The sequence below is a fragment of the Triticum dicoccoides genome, chromosome 5A, assembly GCF_002162155.2.
Source record: "Triticum dicoccoides isolate Atlit2015 ecotype Zavitan chromosome 5A, WEW_v2.0, whole genome shotgun sequence".
NCBI classification, from domain to species: Eukaryota; Viridiplantae; Streptophyta; class Magnoliopsida; order Poales; family Poaceae; genus Triticum; species Triticum dicoccoides.
In genome coordinates this window covers 596,208,200-596,220,619 of record NC_041388.1, presented here as the reverse complement: position 1 = coordinate 596,220,619, position 12,420 = coordinate 596,208,200, and the positions used below count along the sequence as shown (strand labels likewise).

The following is a 12,420-nucleotide window of genomic DNA, read 5'->3' as shown; positions in this document are numbered from 1 at the left end:
ACTTTCCAAATCCACACTCATAGTCATCGTATACCCACCTTGTGTTGGGGAACGCAGTATTTCAAAAAAATTACCTACAATCACGCAAGATCTATCTAGAAGATGCATAGCAACGAGAGGGGAGAGCGTGTGTACGTACCCTCATATACCGAAAGCGGGAGCGTTTAGTAACGTTGTTGATGTAGTCGAACGTCTTCGCGATCCAACCGAACAAAGCACCGAACGTACGGCACCTCCGCGTTCAACACACGTTCAGCTCGATGACGTCACTCGATCTCTTGATCCAGTTGAGGATGAGAGAGAGTTCCGTCAGCACGACGGCGTGGCGATGGTGATGATGAAGTTACCGACGCAGGGCTTAGCCTAAGCACTACAACGATATGACCGAGGTGTGTAACTATGAAAGGGGCACCGCACACGGCTAAAAGATCAACTTGTGTGTTCTAGGATGCCCCCCTGCCCCCGTATATAAAGTAGGGAGAGGGAGAGGCAGCCAACCCTAGGGGGGCGCGCCAAGGTGTGGAGTCCTACTAGGACTCCCTAGTCCTAGTAGGATTCCACCTCCCACATGGAGTTGGAAAGGGGGAAGGGGGAGGAGAAGGAAGGGGGGGCCTTCTCCTAGTCCTAATCGGCCTCCTGCCCAAGGGGGGGGGGCACCAGCCCCTTGTGGGCTGGTGTGCTTCCCTCTTATGGCACATAAGGCCCATAAATTCTCCCGGGGGTTCCGGTAATCTCCCGATACTCCGAAAAATACCCGAACTTCTTCGGAACCATTCTGATGTCCGAATATAGCCTTCCAATATATCAATCTTTATGTCTCGACCATTTCGAGACTCCTCGTCATGTCTGTGATCTCATCCGGGACTTCGAACAAACTACTGTTCATCAAACCACATAACTCATAATACCAATCGTCATCGAACGTTAAGCGTGCAGACCCTACGGGTTCGAGAACTATGTAGACATGACCGAGACACATCTCCGGTCAGTAACCAATAGCGGAACCTGGATGCTCATATTGGCTCCTACATATTCTATGAAGATCTTTATTGGTCAAACCGCATAACAACATACGTTATTCCCTTTGTCATCGGTATGTTACTTTTCCGAGATTCGATTGTCGGTATCATCATACCTAGTTCAATCTCGTTACCGGCAAGTCCCTTTACTCGTTCTGTAATACTTCACCCTGCAACTAACTCATTAGTCACATTGCTTGCAAGATTTATAGTGATGAGCATTACCGAGAGGGCCCAGAGATACCTCTCCGAAATACGGAGTGACAAATCCTAATCTCGATCTATGCCAACTCAACAAATACCTTCGGAGACACCTGTAGAGCATCTTTATAATCACCCAGTTACGTTGTCACGTTTGATAGCACACAAGGTGTTCCTACGGTATTCGGGAGTTGCATAATCTCATAGTCAGAGGAACATGTATAAGTCATGAAGAAAGCAGTAGCAATAAAACTAAACGATCATTATGCTAAGCTAACGGATGGGTCTTGTCCATCACATCATTCTCTAATGATGTGATCCCGTTTATCAAATGACAACACATGTCTATGGTCAGGAAACGTAACCATCTTTGATTAACGAGCTAGTCAAGTAGAGGCACACTAGGGACACTCTGTTTGTCTATGTATTCACACATGTACTAAGTTTCTGGTTAATACAATTCTAGCATGAATAATAAACATTTATCATGATATTAAGGAAATATAAATAACAACTTTATTCTTGCCTCTAGGGCATATTTCCTTCACCTTGCCGGCGTGTTCCACTGGTAGCGTCCTCGCCGACCGCCGTCTCGAACATCCCTTGCAGCCTCACCCCTTTCCTATGGACCCCCGCCCCTTTCCACTCAGCCGTGCTAACGACCGGCCCCACCCCTTTCGTGTGCTGCTCCTATTGCATCCCCCACCCCCACCAACCTTACACCAATCCGAACGCCAAACCCAAGCCCAATTTGAAATCCCCAACAGTCGAAGAGTGGAAGGGTGGAGATGCCGCACCTGCAGCCAGATCTGCCGAAACCACCAAGTACTCGTCTTAGTTTGTAATGTAAGGGTTTATATGAATCAAGTTCGGAGGTTGTAGATCAGTTCTATATGACATATCTCGTCTGGGCAAGTTTAGCTAATTAGAGCATACGAAGTAGCTTTATATCCTTTATCATGGTACAGGAACAACTTGTATCTGGCGCACTGGTTAATATTTGTTATATTCCCTTTTTATGAAGGATGGCGTGCCATAATGTATTGCATTTATATCATAGCGGCACTATTAACATTCAATATACCACTGGTGTGGTTTTGTGGACACCCGTAGCCGTGCCTTATGTTTCCCTAAGGAGCCAACTCTTTTCTGAACTGGTTGATTGGGCCAGACTAGAGCTGGGTGTGGAGTACAATTGTGTAGTAAGGTTGGAAGGAAGATATGACGCCGACATAGACCTTGGGTCATTCTGCTTGATGATCGCCTTGGCAGAGGCTTATTCTTGGGAGAATGGTCGGTGAATCTTGCATCAAGATCCTTGTCATATATGTGGTGGTGAAGTCAGGTCATATCCTCTGCGACATAGACCTTAATCGCGCGCCGGTATGCTACGATGGCCATAAGTCTCGAGCCGCCAGCCACAAGCCCACAATGTACCCAATCCAGAGATGTATGATACCTCCTTCACTGGGAGCTAGCCATTGCTAGAAGTTAACACCCCACTTACACAAGAGCATGACATTGGAGAAGCTGGCATACATAGGCTTGGTGAGGTGGATCTGAACAATCGAGCTGACAGAAACAGACGATGAAGAAGGCAGCAGGGCCGATAGTGATGCAGGTTCGTTAGAAAGTACTCCCTTCATCCGAAATTACTTGTCACACTAATGCATACAAATGAATACAAATGAATGTATATAGAACTAAAATATGTCAAGATACATCCATTTCTCCGACAAGTATTTTCGGACAGAAGAAGTACTCAATTAGCAAGTACTCAATTAGCAAATCAGTGGTGTGCAGCTTGCCGTACGAAAATCCGCTAACATTGAAAAGTGATGACTGTTCTATGTCTCCCCTTCGTCAAAGCGATGCCTCGTCCCTTGTCAATAAGTACGCCGTGTCACCGTGGAACAAACAACCAGCGGCCCTAAGAAGCTAAACCGGAGAATTGTGAAACAATTCACAAATTGCTCAGCATTTTTCGTTTCAGATACTAAAATGCAGCAGGTGTTCGGGATGTTGTGGTATATGCACTCGTCCCTCGGAGTTTTTATCTGACTAGTAAGCTTGCACGTGCAACGTACGTCTCTGCTAATGCTCTTCTCAAAGATGCATCCACTCCCAATCAAAAACACCTTGTGTGCATGTCTCGTACTACCATATACTTATAGTTGTTGATGGTAGTATAAGATGACACACACAAAAAAACAGCCAAGGCAACATTCATCATATAGGGCCAAAACCATGTTTTCAGTCCCTTACATCTAGCAAGAGAGGTTCAAAGTTGTTTTATGTCATTTTTTCATAACTCTCCATATAAATAGAGGTCATTGATGGTACTTTCAAAGACTGAACATTTTGGTTTATCACAAACTACATAAAATAGGTATGTGTGAACACCATGTATTTTGGGATCAATGTTGCAACTTGCAAATTATACTTTTTCTCCCCAAGAGAATTTACAAAGGTATGCATCAATGTTTGATTCTGCAATGTCAGATGCCAACAAAGCACTCGTACATTTTCAAGGTAACATTATTTCCAATCAAACGTCATGCACATTGCCTGGCTTCTTTTACCCTGGAGATGAATTCATCCAGATAATCTTTTAGACCATCCATCACATTGTTTTGCCTGCAATTCCAGTATGTACAAGTACAACACCATTCAACAGGGTGCACATGCACAGAAAAAGAAGTAAAAGAGACAAGTTGGGAGTTGTACATTACTAACTGAAAATGATCTTTTATCCATTTCCTTAAAAGATTCCCTTATTGTTGATTCTTCTTGGTAAGTAAAAGTAAGTAGGAAGACAAGATTGTGGTGGAAGGTTTTCTTTCTTGTTCTCTCTCCCTGTGAACTGTAGGAGTGATAAAATGGTTTCTTCTCCTTTAAGCAGTAAAATTTTACTTGAGCACACAAGTGAAAATATTTTAATTTAGAATATATAAATAATGATACTGTTTGCTTCGGGCAAAAAGATTGTGAAGTATTGGTTGAGGCGCGGTCTGTATTTCATTTCTATGGTTCCACGAATGATAGAAGCAAAAATCTCTCATTAATTGATGGTCGGACTTCTTAGATTCAGGTAAGCTGAAAAATCAAAAAACAATCAAGAGAACACAGTATTTACTATTTTGGAAAAAAAGAACATCAATCTTGTTCACATTTAATGAGAGCAATCTCCAGTTCTCTCTAAGTGCTTAAAAGACAGTGAGACATGTGTGAATGAAAAAATATATACATAGTAGATATAAACTTTAACCGTTGGCTATGTTTGTTCACTTATGTGATCACAATAAGTAAACGTATCTTGTTGTCCATAAATAAAGAAAAACATATCATGTGTCGAAGTATATGCTAATTATGAAATAAATGTCAACCATGTAATCAGATATGATAAGCACACAAGCAAACATAAATGGAATGGCATGGCATGAAATCTCTAGCCAGGTTTTCTTTTTAATACCCGGAAGAAGAATCTGGCTGGTCTCTTTCAATTGCACCTCCCACTTTGTTCGGTGACAGCGATGTGGAGTTTGGACAAGATTCCCTGGGAGCATAAGAGAAGTCGTGAAGAAATTATTTTTACTTATGCAATAGTTCGAACATGCTCCTATTGATCAGTACTAAGATGAAGCCCTGCTATTTGGTGTTGATACCTAAAAGGACACCTAAAATGATCATCGAGAACATTCTATTGATCCTTCTATTTTCTGGAATGACATCAAGAAGCAACTTCCTGGGAATGGTATGACAGTTCTAGTACTTAGGAATCTATTATCCTTTTCATTTTATAGGCATATATTCTATCACGTACAACCTGATCCTTCTGTTTTCTGTTCAAGAAAAGTGAACTCCAGTATGAATCTGATTTATTATCATCTTCTAATAGTAAAATTGAATTTTCAACAAGCCGTATAAAAGCAAGCATGACGAAAAGTTATTTTCAAAAAAGCATGACCAGAAAAATAGGAACCGCAAACTATCTCGGAAATATTCTTTTGAATTTAAATATTTTTAGCTCACGCTGACCTGCAACTCTATGTCAGTAAGCTTGTGCCAATTTATTTTCTAGGTGACGATCCAAAAAAGTTTCCATATCCAAAGAAATACTGAAAACAGATTTTTGTTGTTAGATCCACAAAAGAGGTTTTCTGTGTCACAAGCACTCCATCCATTTATCACTGTGAAGTGAAATAGTTGATGTACACGCTATTTTGAACTTTAAAAATTCCATGGTTTACAAAAAGATAGGATGATAAGTCAATTGATGACCAGAAAATGCTAGAAAACGCTAAGAAAACATACGTTTCAGATAACAGTAAATGTTGATTTTTTTTTCTAAGACTATAGATAACACTATTACAGTATCAGGGAGAAATTTACCGCAGACTTGTCTCTTCCGATGCTGCCTCCAACATCTTTATATAAAACTGTAGTGGGGCTTGCACCAGATTTCCTGGCAGCAAAAGAGAAGTGAAGATAAATGTTTTATAGAGGTTAATAGCTGGCCCAACAATAACTTTGAAAAGGAAATTAATCAAAGTCACTTCAATTTGATTCGATCTGTTCGTACACACAGACACAAGAAACCTTGCAAATTGCAGCTCAACCGGTCAATTCTTGGCGGAGTCTAGATTTGATCCCTTAACTTCGAAACTGGACAACTTGCATCCTCAACTACTGAAACCGGACAAGGTTCATCCCTGGTCTCAGCTTTGAGTGGTTTTGGTGCTAACTCACCCCGGTTTGACCGGTGCTGACTTAAATACGCGTATATTTTTTGAATCTGTGAATCTTTTGAAATTCATGTACATTTTTTAAATATTTGTACTTTTTCATGTTCACGTAAAAATTTCAAATTCACATATCCTTTTGAAATTCGCACTATTTTCAAATCTACGTACTTTATCAAGTTCACGCAATTTTCCAAATTCGCATACTTTTTTCTAGTTCAAGTATTTTTCTCAAATGCGTGTACTTTTTTCAAGTTCGTGCACTGCTTTCAAATTCATGAACTTTTGTAGAAAGTATGCGGACCTGAAAAAATAAACGGACTTGAAGAAAGTACGTGAATTTGACTCAAAAGTCAAAACAGGATCAAAACCGGCGAAAGTCAGCACAAAAACCGGTCAAAACCGTGTCCAGGGATGAACCTTGTTCGGTTTTAGTAGTTGGAGGTGCAAGTTTTCTGGTTTCGAAGTCGAGGGACAAAATCTTAGACTCTGCCAAGAGTTGAGGGACGAAAAATATACTTTTCTCTAATATTAATATCATTTATGATCTCCAAAAATTACCAAAAAGGAAACCTACATGTATATCTTCATAACATAAAAAGGAGGTATGGGGGCAATGATCATGGTGCCCAGCTGCGACGTATCTGCAATGTTGTCTCTGTCCCATCTATAATCTCTAAGAAATTTCCAAAGGTAACTATTGTAAAATATACCCAGCAAGCTACTTGTGTAATATCACTTGAATTAAAACAAATGATAACACAATATTCAGATGGATAAAAAATCACATCACCCATTGGATAAAGAATGTTGCTGTCTGAGCGCGTGGAAAGTCCGTGACCTATTGGAATAACTGAAAACAAAGCCCAAACAAAACCAGATTACGTACACCAATTCAAGTAACATAATAACTCACTCGCATTATAAATCCCCGAAATCTGGGTGTGTACAGGTCCAGATATTACCTAATAAATGATTGCACGTGGTAGTGGAATCCAGTGTTCCAAAGAAACACTGCAAAGGGGTCATGATTTTTTTCAGATTTTTTTTGAAACCAAAAATTTTGAATTTTGATTCTTTTTCAAAAAAAAGGCCTCCATGGAGGCCGAGAGCCAAACGTCCGTTCTCATATATTCATATACAATATAATAGTTTCAAACGTGCAAGATATATCAGAAGCTGTATTAAACTGCATGATGAGTGTGCTGCCGGGAGGGGGGATCCGAAAATAGTTTACCTTTATTTACAGAATCACAAAATAATCACCAAAAGAGAGTGAAAAGCATCGAACATTGGGTACTATTTTCTTAAAGAAGGTTCTACCAAGGGAACATCAGATTGCACCTAGTTTGTGGTTCTGCATATGTTGCATGTGTCCATGGACTGTAGCAGAAGATGCAAATAAACAGAACTAACAGGAACTAAACATATTGTGACATGTAACACGTATACAATATTAAATTCCTTTTGTTTTCATTGAGGTAAACTCAACATATTAAATTCTTTTTGTTTTCATTGCAGTAAAGCAATTGGCTTTGATGCTCCAAGAACACAATTCAGTAGAATAGCAGTAGAGAGACATAATAGTAAATCTCGACAGATAGGAGAGAAACTGCGCAGTGAGGGAGCAAAGCGAAGATGGGACTGAACCTGGGAGCCCGATTCGATCACGACAGAGGGCTTGACGCCCTTGACGCCTCCGGGAGCAGTGCGAAGAGGTTCCGCCCGCCCGCCACCATATACTGCACAGGCACACACAAAACAAAAAAACATCTTCAGCCAATTCCTGGAAAGGAAGAAGGAATGGGAAAAGCCGAAAAGGAGTGCAGGTGCGGACTGCGGACGGCGATGTCAAAGTCGAGCGTGCAGCCCTCCGCCATGCAGCCGCCACGGCACCATCAGCATACAAAATAATCTACATCACCAGCCATAGTCTCGTCGGGATTCTAGCATCGATGTTACATTTTTCCAAGCAATTTATGATCTGGAAAAAAATCACTTTGTTCAATTATATACAAAAAAAAGATTCTAGCATCCATGTTATGGATTTCAGTACTAAATAAATAACAAAGTCTCTTTTTTCATAACTATCTTAGCTCCCATATGCTTCTCTACAAACGCTTGGTAGGGATTTTTTGCGCAGGTAGTATCTGAAAACAAAGGCGGCTCTTCGCTCAAAAGGTAATAAAGTTTCAAGCATCCCAAATGTCATGAGAACAACAGAGATATCATCCTGCTTGACCTGATAAAAACATGTAAACTGTGAGAATAATTTAATGGGACGCTAATTAGTTTAAGAAAACTTTCAAAAAGGGAATATACATATTCCATACTACTAAGGCATCGTATGAAAGTGTCTTCATGCTCACCTTAGGTAATAGATTGGTTAATTTTGTTGTTTCCTTAAACTAAGAAACCTTCAGAAAAATTATGGCTTCTTTATTACATTTCTCTTTACACAAAACTAACAGTATTGTTGATTCGCTGGTCTGCACAAAGATTATAAGCATGCTCCCTGGCAACTATTTTAAAACGTGAACATGATTAGAATCCTGAATTTGGAGAGAAAAAATATAATTGATAAATAAAAGGAAATGTGTGCTCCAGCCATTAATATGAATACAAAGATATAATCTCAAAGCATGTATGTAAATAAACTCATCTCCTAAAGTGTGACGATATAATCATGGGAATCAATCAGAGAATCTCAGTCGAAGGATTTCACCAGCTTAGTCAGCATTACTTCTATGCTAAAATTTTAGTTCATACTCCCTCCATCCTACAATATAAGATCATTTTTCAAGCTATGGGACGGAGAGAGTAGAAAAATTCCCTAACTCCAAATCGTCTCACAAAGAAGAAAGAAGAAAGAAAAAATTACTTGTGTACAGCGCCATGCAACCTATAGTGAGAAATGAATAGGACTTCACACTTATATTTACATTGTTGGGTTAAGGTATGCAAGAACGAAGCATCTAGTTTGTATTCGAACAAAATACCAGACATGTTTTTCATAAAATTCAATTGTCTTTTGCAACATCATAAAATCGTAGCTAAATTCATAAAGTGCTAAAAAACAACCACTGGCTCTGCTTGGATTGTCGGTTTGCTCCTAAATACCCCTGTAATCAAAACAGACCTCCAGCCGTCGTTTTCAATTTAGGAGGAAATAACACAGCAGCCGGTAAAATACACCTGTAGATTAAATCCGGATGTATAAATTTACACCGTATCCAAGCGGGGCCTAACTCATCTCCCAGAGCTTGATTTCCTAACACAACTGAATAACTCAATATCTAAACTTACATCTAGAAGCATATCATGTGCATCCACTAATTCATGCACAAGCCCAATTGAGAAAAGAGTAAATAATCTCACATCACGCAGATAGACAAAACAAATGTCGCCTCATATCGGGATACATATGGCAGTTCTGTTCACGAAGCAGTCATGGATGTAGTTCTGGCCAATCTACTACTGCAAGCCCCTGGTCCAAAGCATCCTTACCTTGGCAGCAAGCGCGGGGCATGACCGTTGCGGACCAGGCACATCACATGCTCGTTGGAAGCTACCAGCGCTGGCGGGTAGCCCCACACCGTCTGCGGCGGTGTTGGCTTTCCCGGCCTCATGGAGGAACGACGACGGAGACCCTAGCTCGCATTCCTGGTGCAGCAGAGGAGAGCAGCAGGCGGTGACAACGGCCCATGCTCGCGTCCATCACGGAGCGCCCGCTGGCACGACCCCTCCCGCGGTATTGCCCCCAAGCTGCGGCGGAGTGGTGGCGGCCAAGCTGCAGCTCCGGAGGTGTCGAAGGGCGCGGCGGGGCGGCTCCGGCGGCTGGGGAGGCGGCGAACCGCGGCGGGGCGGTCTCTCGCGGCTGGGGAGGCGGCGACCCGCGGCGGGGGCGGGCTCCCGCGGCTGGGAAGGCGGCGACCCGCGGCAGGGGCAGGCTCCCGGTGACCTGCGGCGGCTTCCCGTGGCTCCGGCGCGCGAGGCGGCGGTGAAGGGCGCGGCTGCGCGAGGCGAACGGCGCGGGAGGAGGAGGTCGTGCGGGAGGAGAAGGAGGTCGTGCGGGCGGTTTTTTTCCCTTTTTACTGCGGGGCAGATTAGAGATCGATCGATTGTGACTTGATGCGTGATTTGTAGTGTTAAACACAGAACAATTAAGAGCTATTAAATTTTGATGATAGATGGATGTGATTGTTTGGATCTGCCCCTCTCTTCTTTTTATAGTGATGTAGATAAGAAAAACTAGTGACCACCGAATGCTGAACTAAGCCCAACTCCCTAACGAAGAAAACCTCGTGGGCCACAGATCCATTTTCGGCCCGTTGTGTCATCTCAGCCCAGGACACTCGCTTCTTCTTTGTCGTTGTAAAAGGACGACGGGGCATTCGGTTCAGAAATCCTGTTGCTTGTACGTGCTGGTACAAGTACAAATGACCAATTTAACCCGGATTGTTTTGAGTAGCCAGGCAGCAAAGTCAGTGTCACGCCGTTTGAAACTCGGGTACCGAGTGACGCATGAGCAGTTTCTATCCCAGCTCTTAGAGCATCTCCAGCCGCGTCCCCGATAAGGCCCCTCAGTCGACTTTTCAGCTGTTGGTGTCAAAAAATCGGCCCAGTCACATCCTTAAAGGCTCAATTTTCGTCGGCTCGGATCGAAATTGGCGCCGGCGGACCTAACCCAAACCCGGCGCGCTGGAGGGCGCCGGGCGAATCGTTTTTGGCGTGAAAGAGCCGCGGGCCCTCCTTACCAGCGACTCGTCTCGCTTCTCGCCGCTTCGTCGTTCTCATCGCCTCGTTTCCCGCGGCGGATTAATGCCAAAGCTGCCGCACGCTGCCGTGTCGGTCAGCCTCCGCCATTGATGCCTCACGGACGGCGCAGTACGCGCGTCCCTGCGCATGCCACGCATAGACAAGGCCGTCACGCGCGCTCGCGCCGCCTCCGCTTATATAAGACGACCCCAGCGCGCCGGTGGCACGCACAGAGTCTCCACCACCGCCGACACGCTCTCTCTCCCCTTCCTCCCTCTCCCCTCGCCGTCCCAGTTCAAAGAAATGGCCGAGCGATTCCCACGCGACGGCGCGGCGGCGAACGGCTTCGGCCGCCGCCACCTTCACGAGGACGAAACTCGGCTCCTCTTCGAGGCCGAGTACCCGGTCCCGCCGGACATGCGGGTGCCCGGGGCGTGAAGAATCAGCGCCGGCGGGGTCTCGGTGCCACCACCGCCCACCGGGGCGGCGCGTCGTGCGGAGATCGCGTGTATCCGCGCCTCTCTGCCGCGGGCGGCGAGGGAGGGGCCGCGTTACGTCCCCGACAGCCCGCTCTGGGAGCCGTACTTCCGCCGCCGTCACGCGGAGCAGCTCGAGGCCACCAACGGCGTCGTGCCCTCCGGCAGGCTCAACTCCGAGGGGCGGCGCCGATGGTGAGGCGTGCCCGGCCGCACGCTGGAGGCCGTCCTCGAGTACATCGAGGGCGGCAACACGCCGAGGCTGGAGTACCCCTCCCCGCCGTCCTTCTCTCGCCGCCGAGGCGCATGGACCCCGAGGCGTCCTCCTCCTCGTCCGGTCGGTCGACCGGCTCTCCCTGCCTCCGCCCCGTCAAGCCGGGGCCCCAGGACACGCCTGTCAAGCCGGAGCCTCAGGACACGCCTGTCAGCCGGCGCACCCGCAGCTCCGATATTCGCATCGCCGACTCCACCCCCGCTTCCGGGCGCCTCGTCCTCGTCGCGCCCAAATGGAGCCTAGTCTCCCCCCGGAGTACAAGGAGATAGCCCGGTGCGGCTTCTCCGACGCGGACGCCCTACGGTGGGCGCGCGACGACTACCTCCGGACTGAGATGACCCGGCAGACCCGGGCCCTGAAGGAGATCGCCGCCCGCAAGCGTGGGCGCGAGGACAAGGACGGTGTCGTGATCCTCGACAGTGACGACGACGAGGACGCCGCCGGACCGTCCAACCCGCCACGCCAACCGGGGGACGGTTGCAGCAGGGACGGCGGCGACGAAGGAGGCGGCGGCGACGACGACGACGGCGGCGGTGGCGACTAAACGCGGTTCTACAGCCTCCTCGGCATGTAGAACTGCAAGGGCGGCGGCTGGCGAGGAGCGGCGAGGCAAGCGAGACGGCGGGCGGACCTAGTAGTGTGTTTTTTCTTTTTGTAAAATACTTTAAATATGTATGAGCGGGCGTGTTTGTGCCGTGTTTGATCGAAATTGGTTTGAAGTCACCGAAATATGCATGAACTCGCCGTGTTTGCGCCGTTCAAAAAAATCCCGTGGGCGCCGCGACTGGATGGCATCACGCCCCCAGCGCGCGTTTTGCGCCAGTGCGTCCCGAGGGCGATTTTTAGCGCCTCCTAGGAGGCCAACGGCTGAAGATGCTCTTAAGCACGAATCAGCGATAGGATTGGCTTCTCTTTCGTGGCATTTGCCATCGTTTTCCATTTTGCCGGAT

The 12,420-nt window shown here is 45.8% G+C and overlaps 1 long non-coding RNA gene across 1 annotated transcript; it reads right to left on the bottom strand.

Moving 5' to 3' along the window:
- Positions 1–3,568: 3,568 nt before the first annotated feature.
- Positions 3,569–9,776, bottom strand: LOC119303185. The gene is made up of 7 exons (XR_005147846.1): positions 9,470–9,776; positions 7,800–8,204; positions 7,613–7,704; positions 6,928–6,976; positions 5,613–6,815; positions 4,693–4,776; positions 3,569–3,857 (listed from the first exon to the last, which is right to left on the bottom strand). It is a non-coding gene; the product is annotated as an uncharacterized LOC119303185 (long non-coding RNA).
- Between the last annotated feature and the right edge of the window lie 2,644 nt (positions 9,777–12,420).